The sequence below is a fragment of the Capsicum annuum genome, unplaced genomic scaffold (genome assembly GCF_002878395.1).
Source record: "Capsicum annuum cultivar UCD-10X-F1 unplaced genomic scaffold, UCD10Xv1.1 ctg3028, whole genome shotgun sequence".
NCBI lineage: Eukaryota > Viridiplantae > Streptophyta > Magnoliopsida > Solanales > Solanaceae > Capsicum > Capsicum annuum.
The window spans coordinates 94,706-111,083 of record NW_025836831.1 but is presented as its reverse complement, the minus strand read 5'-3'; positions in this window follow the sequence as shown (position 1 = coordinate 111,083).

Here is a 16,378-nt window from a genome sequence, read left to right as displayed (position 1 = left end):
GGAATTCCAAACATATCATCGGGAAGAAATTCAAGAAATTAACTAACAGTAGAGACATATTACAAAGAGAGAGTCTAAGTGGTAGAATCTTTTTCCAGACCTCTATGATAGACACCTCATCGAAATAATTTTTTGAGCCATTAGATATGAAATTAACCTCCTTATGAGGACTAAGTAACTCCCTTCCAAGTTCAATATAAGGACTCATGAGCTTTAACCAAAATTCTTTCTGGAAATACATATACAACAGGGACACATAACCTTCCATATACCTTAGTATACCATCTCCCCTAATCTCGATAGCCAAAACCTTTTTATGACACAAATTATCTTTTGTTTACACAAGTATAAGATCCATCACTTATATCTGGTTGACCTCAAAGCAAACATACGAATTAACCACTTCTTGAACAATCTAGCTTTAATCCTCAAAGTCTAAAAGATGAAGTGCAAAGTTACCCACCTGTGACTATCCTTTACCAACATCCCTCACAAGAATTAGACCAGAAAAACTTGACTCTTTTTAGAGTTAATTTTATCAGCGAAACAACAATAGATGACAAACTCTCCAAAAACCACCTATAATTCCTTGTCAAGTCCTAGAAGCTCCTTGTGTCGATTCGAGTCGTGGGTCTAGGCCACTTCTTTATTTTCTCAACTTTTTTCTGGATCTACCTTGATCCTCTTACTAAGAATAACATGTTTGAGAAAAGTCATAAAACTTAGCTAAAATTAAAACTTAGAAAATTTTGTATAAAACTTTTGGTCCTATGAGTTTACAGTACAATTCAAGGATATTGTCATGATCTTCCTTACTTTTGGAGTACACCAAAATGTCATAATGAAGGATATAACAAAGAAATCTATGAATTATTTAACCACCCAATTGATAAGATCAATGAAAGAAACTGGAGAATTAATCAACCCAGATGACCTAAGAAAAATATCATAATGGCCATACCGGGTTTTAAAAGTAATCTTGGGAATATCAACCATCCTAATTTTCTACTAGTGACAGCCTAAACACATATCAATCTTACAGAAATACTTATCACCTTAAAGTAGATCAAGAAGGTCATCAATCTTAGAAAAGGTTACTTATTTTTTGCCGTAACCTTATTCAACTCAATATAGTCTATACACATCAAAAGAGACCCATCTTTATTTCGCACAAAATGCAAAGAAGCATCCCACATAGAAATACTAGGACTGATTAAACCCTTATCAAGAAGATCTTTTTACTGTTCCTTTAGTTCCTTCAGTTCTACCAGAGAAATCCTATAATGAGGAATGGAAATGGGATGGTTATCTAGTGGAAGATCAATCCCAGAATCTGTATCCCTATAGGGAGGAATTCCAAACATATCATCGGGAAGAAATTCAATAAATTAACTAACAATAGAGACATATTACAAAGAGAGATTCTAAGTGGTAGAATCTTTTTCCAGACCTATATGATACACACCTTGAGCCCTTAGATATGAAATAAACCTCCTTATGAGGACTAAGTAATTCCCTTCCAATTTTAATATCAGTTCAATATCAATTCCAATAGATTTTTCTAGCAATAATAGATTCACCCATATGAGTAGAAATAGAACGAGGATCAAAAGTACATTCAGAACTAAAACCAAAAAGTACAGACACATGAGAGGTCACTTAACATAGGGTAGAACCTGGTCAGGCAAATAATAAAAATCAAAAGAGAAAATTTGTAACATACAAATGACAATATCTTGGGATGCCATAGATTCATGACATGTAGCATTGCATCGAGGCAATTTCTGCCATTATCGATGCCTTATTATGCACCCTTAGGTAAATGAGCCAAGGAAGTAGTGACTAGGACTGTATTAGCTACAGTGTCAATGTTAGCTATCGGACAATTTTGTTGTAGATGACCAGGCTTAAAATAATAAAGATACAATTTCCTCTTCTCCTCACAATATCGATGATGAAGTCATCCACAAAATTGATATGAAGGATAGGGTAGGTTTGACTAAGCTTTACTGACCTGAGATTGTGCACCCTATTACTAAGAACTATTTCTAGCCTAAAAATTATGATCACCTAAAGGCTTAGAAGAAGACGTACTATCTATCGAATAAAAATTTCCCCAATTATTCTTCTTAGTCCTCTGCCTACTATCTGTCTTACTATTCTGCTAACCTAAACCATGCTCTAGATATCTACATCTCTTGATTTGTCTTTATCCTATCACTATATATCCATATCATTATTCAGCATAGTAATCTTACACTTTAAAACTAATTCATGGGATAGTGAAAAGTAAACTTTCTCATTGTGGAGCTCATATAAGACGCCAATTTTTAGCAAAACAAGATAACTACTAGAACTTTAGGGCATACTTCTTAATACCCATCTTACCCTACTTCAAGTTCATAGATTCTTTAGTTTTAGTTTTCATAAACTCCTAAGGAATGTAGTGATCAACAAAAGAACCTAAAAACTCATCGCACGTTTCCAGATCAACATCATCTCCCTTTATCTCTTCGTACTCCCCATACCATTAGTAACTGATATCTTTCAACTAATAATCTGTAAATTCTACACATTCTAAATTAGTGGCATATATAACACTAAAAATCTTCTCTATCTTATTAATAAACCCCTGAGGATCCTTCTCAAACTTAGATACTATAAAGGTTATGGGATTTAACCTCATAAATAGGCTAACTCAGGTAACCTAACATGAACTAGCAATAGAATCGACATGATCAGACCAACGAGACTTTGATTCTACTAGTTATGCAACCATATGAATAAATTGATGGAACTTTACCTTTGAAATATTCCCCTGAGATGACTGAGCATAAGTTTCACCAGCCTAGAAAGCTAAAAGAGGACTAGTTGGGACCGGGAAAACCTCAGGTAGGGTGGCATAGTTAGGAGCATGGACACTAGATCAAGTCTGCGTTTCATAAGTAAAGGGAATTACCTCAATATTTTCCTCATGTGGGATAGAGGTTCCGTAAACATTTCTACGACTATTATACCTTAGGGGAGGCATGATCTAAAATATGAGTAAGCTAGTAGTTACATAAGTTTCAAAGCAATTAGAGTCTATAGCCCAAAATAGAATAAAAGAAAGGAAAAAATGACTTGTACCCCCCCCCCTTTATAAGTGTGGCACTACACACCCATAAAAAGGACTCTACTCAACATGAATTTTTGGACACCCAGTAAGCTTGAACCATTCTTTGATACAAAACTACCCAAACTCGATCCTAGCCGTGATGTGCATCTCAAGACCACTCCCTTAGCCTTACCTCCAGAGAGTAATAATAAAAAGTAATAACAGCCAACCAAATAATTTATTAATAAATAAAATTAAAATAAAATATAAAGAGTAAAAATAAGACATCAATGACATCTCAATCTTGTCCCAAAAATCCCTTAAAACAAGAATACGAACTATGTTAGGGCATGCCTCTGAATACAAAAAAAATTCGAAGTACTACAACAATAAAGAAAGAATAATGAAATTACTTGTCCTTGTAATTCATAGAGGCTCACCACCTAATGGATAATCAATAGAATTACCTAACCACCTAATACTACAGAGGAGCAATAGAGAAGTTGTAATACCTTACACTTTTTCTGGTATAAAATTAGTTCCTAGAATGTTAAAAAATAGCTTCCAAAATGAAGAATATTTGTTTTATGTGCAATTTTCCAGATCTAGACCTCCCATTGTTTGAAAAATTGAATAATATTTCCATCGATACCAAGTTTACCCAATTCCAACACTCGATTTAGGAGTTAGAGCATTTTTAAGTTGACAGTATGCCACCTGGGCACATGGCACTTCACGGAGGTGGGTAAAATAGCAATTTTCAAATTCCAGTTGCCCTCTGCCATATCCCCACATTGAGAAGAATCCAAAATTCCTAATTTTACCATTCCAGTAGACTGACATGATATTGACGCATCATGGGGAGGACCAATTTCCTAATTATCGATTTCTAGTAGCCCGATGCGATATTAGCACGTCATGCTCATGGACAAAATAGAATTTAAAAGGGCAACTATGATTGTGAAGCATTGCAGAAAATGTCCATTTCCCCCTCATCTATTTTCCAGTAAGCCACCGCGATAGTGGCGCATCACGGTGGCCAACAAAATTAAAAAAAATCGCATTTTCTAATTTCGCTTAGAAGTTTAAAAGGGGTATTTTGGTAAATTCCTATGTCCCTAAGCTATCCAAAACACAAGATTAATCATATTTAAAGCACTTTGTGCTCATTATTCATCATTCTCTTCAAAAGCAAAGCCCTAGAGCTCAAAAACCTCTTCTCCAAGAAATTAAAATCCTCCATTTATTCTCTAAGAAAGCTTAAGATTGAGGATTCCCAAGGTAAGATAATAAAGAATCCATCTCAAAGAACTCAATTAGGAATTGATAATTGAAGTTTCTTCATTTAATCATCAATCAAAGTATGTGGGGTATATGAACACAGATCTTCTTAAATACTTGTGCCCAAAACCAAACATTTACATTAAATTCATATGATTTTTAATGATATTACATGAATTTTGATTTAGGGTTCATACCCATTATTACTATTTGCAAAGTTATGAGTTTCTGAGATATTGTAAAGATGAATTGCATGTCTATTTTCATATTTTCATGCCTATTGCAGTAATTTATAGATTTTGAGATAAATTATCATTATTTTTATTATCAAGCATGATTTTTATGATGTTTGATATGAGATTGAAGCATGGGTTGTTACCCTAAGATTGAATATTATTATTGCAAGAAAGATGATGCTTTAAGCATTTTATTATCAGATTATTTATATATTTTCAGTAAATCTTGGATCTTTCAATCACCAGATAAGTATTGGAATACATTTTATAGATTTATTATAGATTTTAGAATGCAAAATAACTTCATTTATAGATTGATTCAAATAAATGCATAACTAGTTTTGTAATAAACCCTTATGATAGTTTTAAAGTGAATTTCCAACAAGATAAGCGTAGCAAATAAAAAGGAAGTATTATTTAGCACCGAGTTGTGTATAATTCCAAGGTATAATACCCCATAAACTATGTTCCACCATAGATTTTAGATTAAAGGGCCCATAGTGGTGAGATAGTGATAACTTAAAATGAGGTTATTCTCTCTGGCAAGAGTATGAAACCTTTTCCCAATGTGAGGTTTCTTCCTTAGGAGGACGAGATGTTAGACTCCATGTAGATCGTATGGTTTATATCGGTTAGAAGAACATCCTTTAAAGGTAACCTCAAGCTAAAGTATTTTTGCAACAATTTAATAGTAATGATTTTCAGAAAACTAACTGCAAAGACTCATAGTTTACTCAAATTATGCTTTGTAGAAAGATAACAGTTATAAACTTTAACTTTTAGATTTTAAATTTTAAAATTGAGCACTTTCTACACTTATACAATATGATTTACAGACATAATACAAGTATAGCTTTCAGAATTAAATGTTATGACTCACTAGATTTATAAAGTATGATTGATTTATTATTCATGATCTCGGTATTTATGATATTCTAGGTTATGTGAGTCATTTACATTGAGCATGCATTGTTTTATAAATTATGATAATGAGATTATGTTTTACTTATGCATTTCACCCCTATAAACTCAGTACATCCTCAAAGTACTAATCCACATATATGTCTATGTTCTATATTGTCTCCTAATGTAGGTTCAAGTGCTCAGTATCATCATTGTGAGTAGTCTGAGCATCTCAATATATATCTTATAGTTGGTGAGTCATCATCGTTCAGGGACTTGTTCACTCAGATTTTGCAGCTTATCAGTTTACATGATTTGCTATTCATTTCAGATAGTTCAAGTTAGTTGGGGGTCTTTCCCAGTGACTCTCTAGTATTAGTAGTACAGGCTTGTCAGACTACTAGTTTATAGTCAGATAATTTAGTATTGATGTTTCAGACACTATATTCAAATTATTCTTAGTTATTTCTAATAGTTTCTACATTTAGTATCACTTTCATGTATATGTTACCTTGATTATGAGATTTATATCTAGTAGAAGGTAGACAGGGTTAGCTTAAGGCTACTCGTAGTCGTGTGATATCTTGGGATCACATTTTGAGGTGTTACAAACTTGGTATCAAAGCCTAAAGTTTTTTAATAGTCCTAGGGAGTCATACAAGCCACATTACATAGAGTCTTTATCATAGGTGTGAAGCGTGCGACATTTATGGGAAAGAGGCTATGGAACGTTCTTAGGAAATCATCTCTTTTTTCATGATCTATCGTGCTTACAACAGCTCTATCTGCTTTTAACTCATGCTCTTATGTGACAGTTGAATATTCCTCCTCATCGAGCTAATGGTCAGAAAAATGATAACCATCCACCCAAATCTGTAGATCTATTGAATGAGAATATATCCTATGCTGATTTTAGGGCTTCCATTCAGGCATTAGCCTAAGCGCGACTACCAATTTTTAGGGCAATCATCAGAATCAGGCTATAGTCCCACCCTATTAGAATGGGGATATAGTAGCAGCTAGAATTATAGACTTTATGAGAATAAATCTGCCAAAGTTCTTTGGGTAAAAGGTAGGTGAGGATCCTTAACTTTGTTTAGATAAGGTGAAGAAGATCACACATATTATGCATGTTTTTAAGGAGGAGAGTATAGAGTTAGCATCTTATAGATTGAAGGATGTAGTGTATGATTGGGTAGTTATGTGGAAGAATGGTAGAGGTAAAAATGTTGTTCCTATAACTTGGCAGGTATTTCAAGATGCTTTTCTAGATAGGTTCTTTCTATGTGAGATAAGGGAAGCTAAGATAGAAGAGTTTATTAATTTGAGGTAGGGCTTGATGATAGTGAACGAGTATAACCTTATGTTCAATCAGTTGTCTAGGCATGCCCCTGATAGATGGCTAATCCTAGGGCTAGTATGAGTAAGTTTGTTACTGAAGTATCTAGCTTGGTATTCAAGGAGTGTAGGACTGCCGTGCTCATTATTGACATAGACCTTGCAAGATTGATGATACATCCTCAGCAGATTAGGGCAGAGAAGCTGAGGAGGAGATATTGAAATAATAAGAGGGATAGAATAGGACAGTTTTAGTAATGTCCAAATAGGTCTCAAGGAGGAAATCATCTATAGTTTCAAAATTGTTCATCTATGCTAGCACCATCTTCATCTAGTGCTCCCACTCCCAGAGGTAGACAAGAGGAAAGGGGTAAGTTTTCTATGTCCAAATCTTAGAATAGTGTAAGTAGAAGAACTCCTTGTCCTTCTTATGCTATGTATGGTAGGAATTACCCTAATATCTGTTTGGCTAGACAGAAGGATGTTTTTGGCTGTGATAAGTTAGGTCATGGTATTAAAAAGTGCTCGTATACTAAATAGGGAAATAGAGATGATCGAGCCCATACTCAGACTACTATTGCACCGGCTCCTTTAGGTCACCCAGTCCCTCCTCAGGGTGCATAATCCAGTACCGGTAACGGTTAGCGCCAAAATTGATTGTATGTTTTATCACCTTATCAGGACTAGGAGAATTCACCAAATGTTGTTATTGGTATACTTCGTCTCTTTCAATTTGATGTTTATGTGTTGTTAGACCTTAGGTCAAGTTTCTCTTATTTTACCTCATTAGTTGCAGTAAATTTTGAGATAAGTTTTGAAAATATTCTTAAGCCTTTATTAGTGTCTACCCTAGTAGGCAAGTGAGTTGTTGCTAAACAGATCTATAGAAGATGTCCTATCACTATCCTTCATAAAGTCATATTAGCTAACCTAATATAGTTAGATATGGTGGACTTTGATCTTATTCTTGATATGGATTGGCTCTATTCTTGTTATGCCTCTATAGATTGTTGCACCCGAGTGGTGAAGTTTTAGTTTCCAGATGAGCCAGTCTTAGAGTGGAAAGGTAATTCAGTGTCTCCCAAAAGTCATTTCATATCTTATCTTAAAGCCAAAAAGTTGATTTCAAAAGGGTGTATTTATCATCTTGTTCGAGTTAAAGACACTAAGTCTGAGACTCCAACAGTTCAGTCAGTCAGCTTAGTTACAAGTTTCCCTGATGTATTTCCCAAAGATTTGCTAGCGGTACCTCTCGATAGGGAAATAGAATTCGGTATTGACCTTCTTCTTGATACTCAGCCTATTTTTAAACCTACATATCGTATGGCTCCCACCGAGCTTAAGGAGTTAAAAAAGAAACTCAAAAATCTTTTGGATAAAGGTTTTATAAGGCAGATTATATGGGGCGCTCCCATCCTATTCATGCAAAGGAAAGATAGTTTTTTGCGTATGTGCATTGACTATCATCAGTTGAATAAAGTTACAGTAAAAAACAAATGCCCTTTTCCTAGAATTGATGACTTATTTGATCAACTAGATGGTGCCATTTATTTCTCAAAGATAGACCTTAGATCCGGCTATCATCAGCTTAAAGTAAGGGAATATGATATTCCAAAGATAGCTTTCAGAATCCATTATGGTCATTTTGAGTTTCTAGTTATGTCCTTCGGACTAACAAATGCCCCAAAAGCTTTCATAGACTTGATAAATAGAGTGTTCAAATAGTATTTGGACATATTGACCATAGTCTTTATCAATGATATTCTTATCTACTCTCATAGTAAGGATGATCATGCGTACCATCTTAGAATTGTGTTACAAATACTTAGAGACCACCAGTTATGTGCCAAGTTCATCAAGTGTGAATTTTGGCTAAGGTCAGTAGCTTTCCTTGGTTATATCATTTCTAGTGAAGGTATTAGAGTTGATTCCTAAAAGATATAAGCCGTAAGGAATTGTCCTAGACCTATTTCCCCATCAAAAATTAGGAGTTTCTTAGGTCTAGCTAGTTATTTCAAATATTTTATTGAGGGTTTCTTATTGATTGTGTCTCCTAAGTCTAGATTGACCCCCAAAAAAGTTAATTTTTAGTGGTCAAGTTCCTGCGATAATTTTTAGTGGTCAAGTTCCTGCGAGAAGAGTTTTCAAGAGTTGAAGATTGTAAACATGGGGTGGTGGTGCTTCACCCCGTATCCTTGTAAGATGAATAAGCATTGTGTTCGAGAATGCTAGGCTAACCATAGTGTCGTATCCTTCTCAGACCATCCAACATAACTATCAGGATCCTAGGAAAGGTGGTGGACTTTGGTCTAAAGCAAATCAATGATCTGTATGTGCTTCTTAACATAAAAATGGCATACATTAAGGAAAAATATTTTAGCATGGAAATTGGTTGGCGGAGAGATTATGCCCATTGAAGGAAGTTGTACTCAAGATAAAATACGAAAGGGTTGAAATTGGACAATATACGACTATACCATACAACTCGGACTAGATCTTCATGGATCTTAGTGAGATACTCATATTCATAGCTTAGTAAAGTTACCAAGTCTTAGATTAAGTGAAGGATCAACCCAATGATCCGTTGATGAGTGGTGAATTTACCACTTATTTACACTCAACATTCGTGCACCTTACCATGATTTTAATGTATAAATCAGACATATTTTTTGTTAAATACACCAATTTCCTCATTTCAGTCATACAGATAATAAAATAGAATGATGTGGATTTGAGCTAAATAGAGATCAAAAGGAGATAAAAAGTACACAGTTAAAGGCATTGCATAGATCAAAATTAGTTACCATGATTGCAGTCTGAGGGCCACGATTGTGGCCAGTAAATATTGGTCAACTACCACGATTACATTGATCTTATTGTAGTCATGTAGCTGCGGTCACGACAAAATTGATGAAATCGTAGCGTAGAAGTATTTTGGCAAAGAGCAATTTTGTATTTTCACTTAGTCAAACCCAATTTCTTTTAGAAGCTAAAACCCTTTCCCTTTTGGGTGTTCTAAAGAATTGTAATATTTTTAATTGGAAGTTTAAAACACTAAATTGGGCAAGAATTGCAATTGGATTTTGAGACTTTGAATTTCGTATATTTTTCACCCTTTTTCTCATGAGTAGCTAAACTATCGTTGTCATTGGATTATGCTTAACTGAGGGGAAGTTATGCATGGGTTGTGAGGTAATTGTTTATGTTAATTTGTGGATGATGGGTTTTTTAGATTGCTATGTTAAAGTAGTAGGGATTTGTGGGTGAAAGCCTCAAATACCCTAAATGGTTTTATGGGTGATAACTCCAAACTATTGAAACTTAAGCCATCCTAGAAAGAGGAGTTTGGGTGAACTTCTTAAACCCACATTATCCTTGAAAGAGTGATATGGGTGACAACAAAATAGTAGATAATTAATGGATATAGTTTTCTTATTTTCACTGTCTTAGATATAAGGGTGATAAAGAAGTTGACTATATATTGGGCTTCATCCTACAAATAGGGATGCCCAATTAAAGTTATCGATGGTTGAAATTTGAGAAACTTATTAGGTACCCAAAAGGGTTAATGAGTGAAATTCTAGAGGTTTTGTTGTTAGACTAGCCTCAAGTATCTTAGACATAGCCTATCATCTTATCGATTACTAGCATGTACACTAAATCTTCATGCAACCATGCATTACTTGCTCTTAAGTAGACATAATCCTAAGATTATTCTCATATCAAAATTAAATGACAATTGATGTTCAGTTTGTTGACTTTAGTTTCTTTTGACCAAACAAGTGCCAAATCAAACCCCCAACAAGTATGATTGGGAGCCTATGCATATAAACCTATGATATAAGAAATCATAGCGTAAATAAAGGTATGCGTCAGTATTTTGAATGTACTGCTACGCTAAGTTAGGTAGACAGATGCATGGGTTCATATGAATGAACAATACTGATTGAATAACATGTGTATAACTGAATGAGAGTACATGCATGAATACGTAAACTATAACTGAGGTCATGATAACACTGTATACTTAGTTCTGAATTACTAATTTATGGATATCTGAGTTTACCGATACTGTATAACTGATAGTTGAATGATTGTATCTGAATGTCCTGATTCTATGGAACTATACTGAGTGACTATATCTTACCGTCCTGATTCTGTAGAACTGAACTGAGTTCTATACTTAGACTGGAACTAAAATTGAGACTGTGGGAGGTAATCATCTAACTGACATGTCCCTTTTTGGATAGATTAGTGTCCAACTTATAAATCCAGTAGGAAGGGTGTCAGTACTATGCCATAGGTAAAGACAGCTATGAGTAAACCCTCTCTGACAGGAAGCTCTTTCGTCAACCCTCGCTAGCAGGAAAACTCGTATGAGATATATCAATACTAGTCTGGCAGGAAGATATCTTAACCTACGCTGTCTACATAGTTCTGTAACACAGGGATTGCTACTAAGGGTCAAACCCTTTGATGGAAGGTATGCCCCCATCCCTGGGTTCGCTCGGTGCTGAATCCTACTCCCAATTGAAGAGACACCAAACTGATTCCTAGTTCATACTAGGCTTGACTAAACTGTTATTGATTATACTATCTAACTAAACTGAACTGAGTTCACTGAATCTTGTTGAATGACAAAATACTACCAAATTTTGTTAACTAACTAAATTTACTGAGGTCTGAACTGAATACGAAACTGGCCTGGGCTTATACGGAGTCTACTGAGTTTTTCCAAAGTTCTTTAACTGACTGGGAGTACTACTAAATATGACACGACTAAGATTTTTATATAACTAACACTAGTCTAGGTAAACAGCTAAATTGTCAGGTATTAAATACCCCCAAGACTCAATAGCATGTAAAGTAAAGCATCATATGACCTTGAATAGCATAGAAATGCACACTTGTTCATAATATATCTATAGAGGCATTTTATCAAACACTTAAATGGCATGAACTAGTATACATGCTAACATGATATAATCTTACTATTTAATTCACATGAACAACTCATCAAATGCTTCGGAGGCATTGTGTATGTATATAGTACCAATCAACGCAAGAGTATCACAATTTCAAGGCTTTAACATAAATTCACATGATACTACATACATAATAATTGTTTTGAACATAAATCTTGCACTTAATCATGGAATAGAAACCCAATCAATATTATAATCATGAATACACTTGAATGCAAATCATGTAAAATATGAAATCAATTTACTTAAAGTTTAAAATTGTTTCTTGCACTCCAAGGGTGGAAGGGACCCTTGGCTGAACACTTGTCATACCTTAAAGCTTGAATTCTGAAAGATTGATGGATTTCCTTGGAACTTGGATTCTTGAATATGATGAACTAGGGTTTGGTCATGAAAAATTCTAGAGAAAATAAGTAAATTTATCCTCTTGGATGACTTAATTACAGTTTTAGGGGCTGATATAAGATGGGAAAAGACCCACTCTGGACAAGGGTTTTAATTACTGAAAATTGGACTAGCGATGCACAGACCGATGTGTCGTGTCATTGGCATCGAAGCGATGGCCAACGTGCCACATTGAGTCCACGTTGGTTCACTTGAATTTGCATTACGAACTGTAGGAAAATATTCATTGATGCGATGAGCGACACGACACATCGAGATCGCGTTGATCTACTGGTTTGAGCCTTCAAATGTGATCCAAATGAAGTCCAAAAAATCTGAAACTTGTCCAGGACCCACTGACATACCTGATCATGATTCAACCTAAAAATCATTACTTTAAGGTCATGAGGGATGGAAATAGTGTTGCCAACCTATGAAGTCTAAAATAACACTAAGTCTGAATACTTAGCTAAAAAATTTCTAAGTCTTGGACCCCTTAACAAGCTCTAAGGGATTGAGTTAAGCTTAGGATTTTGGGGGGTCTTAAAATATCTCCCCCTTGGGAACATTCATCCTCGAATAAGGCTTACTGAGTTGAGAATACTGATGACTGAATTTAGATACAAGACATTTACAACTGTAACATGATTTCATGACTGACACTACTGATATGCTGAAATTTCATTCTTAACAGGCATATCTGATCCATGAGTACATGGATAGGATTGCTGATAAGCTGAGTCTCTTATACTAAACATGCATATCTGATGCATGAATATCTAACTAAACGAACTCATAAATGTTTGACTAGATATGTAATGGTAAATGATATCAAGTTTATAAAGAAAATCTAAGCATGAAACTGAGTATGATTAAAGAGAACCGTTACCTTGGACTGAGTATGAATTTGCAATAAAGAGGTGATGATACTTGGTTGGCATATCTACAACTTCTTCCCAAGTATCTCCCTCAATGGACTGATTACGCCAAATAAATTTGAATAGAGTGACCTCTACATTCCTCACTCTGTGAATCTGATAATCAAGGATTTCGACTGGAATCTACTCATACGAGAGGTTGTTTTTAATGTATATACTCCCTGTAGGGACTATAACTGTTGGGTCACCCATGCGTTTCTTTAGAAAGAATACATGGAACTTTTGATGGACTAAAGCTATATTTGAAGGCAACTCAAGCTCGTAAGCTATCTTTCCAAAATGGATGAGAATTCGATAAGGACCGACATATTGGGGACTGAATTTCCCCATATGCTTTTAATAATTACATCAACAATAATCTAGAAAGTGACACCCAGGAAACTACACGATGCTCATAGTCCTGAAGGACCACAAGCTAAACCATTACTGGTACCCGCTATAATAACTGAATAATAATACTTTAATTATGAGGAAATTAGGTAGAAACTTGCCATAAGGTTCCAATCTAAAATAAATACTAAAACTGAACATTTGTCTTAAAATACTCTAGTCTGAAAAGCCTGTACTTTCTGAACAAGGAGTTGATGGTATAAGTTCCCAACTAACTCCGACTACTGAAATAAACTAAGTACTAAAATAATGTAATAATAAATCTATCCTCATACAATAAGGACTCACCACTTGTCGGTTGTTGATGGATCTGACTACTAAGTATGATCAGGAGCCCATGCGTCTGAACCTATGATATAAGGCATCATAACACAAAGAAAGGTATGCGTCAGTACTTTGACTGTAGTGGTATGCTAAGTGAGGAAGACTAGGATGCATGGGATTATATGCATGAACAATACTGACTGAATAACATAAGTATAACTGACTGAGAGTATATGCATGAGTATATAAACTGTAACTGAGGTTGTGATAACATTGGACACTGAGTTCTAAATTACTGATTTATTGATATCTGATTTTACTGATACTGTATAACTGATATCTATATGACTCTATCTTATAGTACTAATTTTGTGGAACTGTACTGAGTTTCGTACTGAACTGAGTGACTATATCTGACAGTCCTAATTCAGTAGAATAGAACTAAGTTCAATATTGAGACTGGAACTGAAGCTAAGACTATAAGAGGTAATTATCTAACTGACATACCCCTTTCTAGATAGATAAGGGTCTAACCTGTAACACCAGTTGGAAGGGTTTTAGTACCGTGCCATAGGTAAAGATAACTATGAGTTAACATTCTCTAACAAGAAGCTTTTTTGTCAACACTCGCTAGCAGGAAAACTGATATGAGATGTATCACCCTAGTCTGGCAGGAAGATATGTCAACCTACGCTTGCTACATAGTTCTATAATGCAGGGATTTCTACTAATGGTAAAACCCTCTGCTGGCAGGAATGCCCCCATCCCTGGGTTCTCTCGGCACTTAATCCTATCCCAACTGAAGAGACTCTGAACTGATTCCTAGTTTATACTAGGCTTGACTGAACTATTACTGATTATATTATTTGACTAAACTGAACTGAGTTCACTAAAGTCCATTGACTGATGGAATACTTATGAATTCTATTAACTGACTAAACTTATTGAGGTGTAAACTAAATACTAAACTTGACTAGACTAATACTGAGTCTACTGAGTTTTTCACTAAGTTTTGTAACTAACTGAGAGTACTACTGAACGTGACATGACCGAGACTATTTTCTAACGGATATTTTCTCAAGGTAAACACCTAAATTGTCCAGTATTAAATACCCCCAGGACTCGATAAAATGAAAATTAAACCATCACATGGCCTTGCATAGTATGGAAATGCATACTTGTTCATAATGCATCTATAGAGGCATATTATCAAACACTTGAATGGCATGAACTAGGATACATGCTAACATGATAAAATCTCACTATTTAATTCACATGAACAACTTATCAACAATGTAAGAACCAACAAAATTCTCTCATAGTCTGAGCCTTAGAGCGTGTTCAGTAAAGTGAGAAGTATTTTAAGCCATGTAGGATTTTCCTAATATAGATAATTAAATAAGCTTTCCATCGATACCAAATTTTCCTAAATTCGACACTTGGGCGAAGAGTTAGAGCCATTTTAGTGAGACAGTGTGCCACTTGACACTTTAGTCCGTCACTGTAATACCCCACATTATGGACTAGAATGAAAATCCATCATTCCTATGCATAGACATTTCAAAAGCCTCGAATCCTATGTAAATTTAGGGTTATCATGAATTATGTAGTTTGGGAATCTATTTGAGCATGAATTTAGATCATATAGGTCCCCTAACTCAAGTACAAGTTGAAAGCTTTCCTATCGTTCAAGTTTTAGTGAGCGTCAAAACTTAGGTGAACTTCAATCGAACATAACTCGTTGTATATGATGAATTGGGTGGTGTACTATTTATCAAATGAAATCTCTTTGAATTAGCTTTCCAACGATACCAATTTTGCCTAAATCCGATATCGGAGAAAAGAGTTATCCCCATTTTATTCCAGCATGTCAAGCTAGAAAGTGGTAACAATATTTTTGACGGTCTGTCATGTTTCAGATGACCTTTTTGACAACTTCTTCACATTCTAACGACATTTCTGACAATGTCGTCAGCCTTAAGTAGAATCTAGCTTCTATGTGATGATATTTTCGACGGCTTATCTCATTTTTTATGCCTTATCACAAATGTCGTCAGCTTTTCTTTCCAGAACTTGAGGGACATTTTAGTAAAGGTATTTTGGTCTTTTTCCTTCACTTACCATGACTTATAACCCTCAACGAACGTATTATCTCCCATTCTCTTTAGTTAAACATCTAAAAAAGCTCTTTCTTACACACTCAACCACAAGATTAGGGTTTCCATCAAACTTATCTCTCAAAAGCAAGATTCAAGCCTTTTTCCAAGATAATCAAGATTTAAGTTTCCCAATCCAAGAACTCTCCAGAAAATCATCAAGGTTTCCATTATAAGGTATACGTGTGTTCATTCATGGACTCCTGTCGTCGATGAAGTTTAAGAACCCTTTTCTAAAACTATATATTATGGTTTTCATGTTATGAAAGAATTGTTGATCATGTTTATGTGTTGAATGATGCCAAGATAGAATCTTTATGTGTTATTATGAATCTATGACATCATATGAGTTGAAAACATGTAAGTTTGATTATTTATGATGAGTAATTGTATGATTTACACCTTA